Source organism: Silene latifolia, chromosome Y (genome assembly GCF_048544455.1).
Source record: "Silene latifolia isolate original U9 population chromosome Y, ASM4854445v1, whole genome shotgun sequence".
Lineage (NCBI taxonomy): Eukaryota > Viridiplantae > Streptophyta > Magnoliopsida > Caryophyllales > Caryophyllaceae > Silene > Silene latifolia.
The window spans coordinates 20186640-20188904 of NC_133538.1; the positions used below are offsets into that span (position 1 = coordinate 20186640).

At 37.8% G+C, this 2265-nt stretch overlaps 1 non-coding gene across 1 annotated transcript; it reads right to left on the reverse strand.

The window, feature by feature from the left end:
- Nucleotides 1-1112: 1112 nt before the first annotated feature.
- Nucleotides 1113-1219, reverse strand: LOC141634810 (small nucleolar RNA R71). Its single transcript, XR_012539531.1, has one exon. It is a non-coding gene; the product is annotated as a small nucleolar RNA R71 (small nucleolar RNA).
- Nucleotides 1220-2265: the final 1046 nt, after the last annotated feature.

Below are 2265 nucleotides of genomic sequence, written 5' to 3' on the forward strand. Positions count from 1 at the left end.
TGAACAAACCAAACTCATACTCTTTGAATTTACTATTTGATCACCCCTACGAACCCATGACACCCAAGTGTCTTTCTCATTTTGATTTCATCCTTATTTACTTTACTTGCTCTTGTTTTCATTTATTTACATTTTATTTCAATTGTTTTACTTGTAGTTGTTACACTCATCTCATACCAATCAATTTGTGACACTCTTGACACTATTACAAGCACCTAACTAAACATTTCAATTTACTTGAATTTAAGATTTAACCGTCCTTTGGGTTCGACCTCTACTTACTACTTACTAAGTTGTTTGTTGAGTGATAAATATTATTTGATAGAAGAACGACACCTTTATAAAAATGGCGTCGTTGCCGGGGACTGTGTGAATTTGAGTTGAATGACTTTTATTTTATCTTGTACTTTTAGTAGTAACTTTGTTTGTTTTAACCTTAGGGAACCTCGTTCCTTAAGGTAGTGCTAATTATTTTCCCTAGGGTTGTCTTTTGCATGCATTGAAGATCAAATCGTGGTAAAACATTACCAATTGATCCGGTAATTGAAAGAACATTGAGAAACATTAGAACAGGATTTAGAATCATTGGGAGATGATCTACTTCTACCACGGAGGGATCAAGTTCTTTGAGTGATAGAGGAATAGTGGATATTGGGATTGAATTTGTAAATCCATTTGCAAGGGAACCACAAACCAACCCACAAACTAACCCTCAAAATCCCTCACCAAATCAACCAACCATGCCAAAATTCTCATCACATTCCGTACCTACTGAAGTTAGTCTACCCAATGGTATTCCTACACCCACACACCTAATGAGAAACTTCATAGCGAAATCCGCTTTCATTCAATTGGTTGAAAGAAGCCAATTTGAGGGGATGCCAAGTGAGGATCCACATATTCACATGGAGACTTTTTGTGATTATTGTGAAGCTATCTCTCAAACGGGTGTGACTCAAGATCAAATATGATGGGTACTCTTTCCATTTTCATTGATAGGAGCCGCAGAGCAATGGCTAAAGAGTTTGGACAAAACTACTCTTGGCATCGATGCATGGAAGAAGCTAGCCTTAGCTTTCTACAAGAAGTTCTACTCACCGGAGAAGACCTACATGCTTATAGCTCAAATCACGGGATTTAAGCAATGAGATGAAGAATCACTATATGAAGCTTGGGAGCGTTTCAAGGCCGTTTGTCTGTCTTGTCCTCACCATGGCCTTAGTGAGTGGTTTCTAGTTCAACAATTTTGGAATGGACTTTATGAAGATTCAAGAAATGTTTTGAACATGGGTTCAAATGACATGTTCACCGACGTTGATGACAACCAAACTTGGGAAAAAATTGAAGAGATGGCTACTCATAACTCTCAATATGATAGACCTCGAAAAGCTAGTAGAAGAGGCCGACATAAGGTGAATTCCGTGACATAACTTAGTGCAGACTTGGGTGCTCAATTGAGTTCACACATGGATACCATGAACTTGAAGTTCAATAAAGCCATAGAGGAAGTAAAGAAGGCTTCAACTTCACCAAAGCAACAAACGTTCCATCAAGTTAATTTCATGGTTCTGACATCATATATTCCAAGTGGAATTTGTGAATGTTGCGGAACTTTGGGACATGATCAACAAGAATGTAGAGGGACAAATGAACAAGTGAATGCTTTTCAAGCATACAATAATGGTACATCATACTCAAAACGTTTACAATGAAAACACCAAGTACCACCCAAACCTCTCATATAAAATCTCAAATGTTCAAAATCCACAACCAACATACATACCACCTCCATTGAGAAATCCTATACAAAGAACTTTCTATAACCAAAACCATGGATTCCAAAATCAACCATCATATAACCAATCCTCATATAACCAACCCAATGACCCAACCTTTGATGTTCAAAAAGCGGTTCTCCAAATGCAAAAGAACAAATAAGAATTCTTTGCTCAAATGCAAAAAGATAGCCAAACAAAAGATATCACCATCAACAATATCGTCGCACACAAAAAGATGCTTGAGACTCAAATATCTCAAGTGGCTTCATCAAGCTCGCAAAGACAAATAGGGCAATTACCTCCTCAAGGTAATCCACTCACAAGGAATGAGATGGCTCATGCTATCCACTTGAGAAGTGGTACTCAATATGAGAGTCCTATGGTGCCAAGTGAAGAGATTATTGTTGAGGTGAGGAGCAAGATAGATGCCAAAGGATTGCAGAAAAATGATGAGGGTAGTTCAAGGAAAAATGATGAGAAGGTTGTG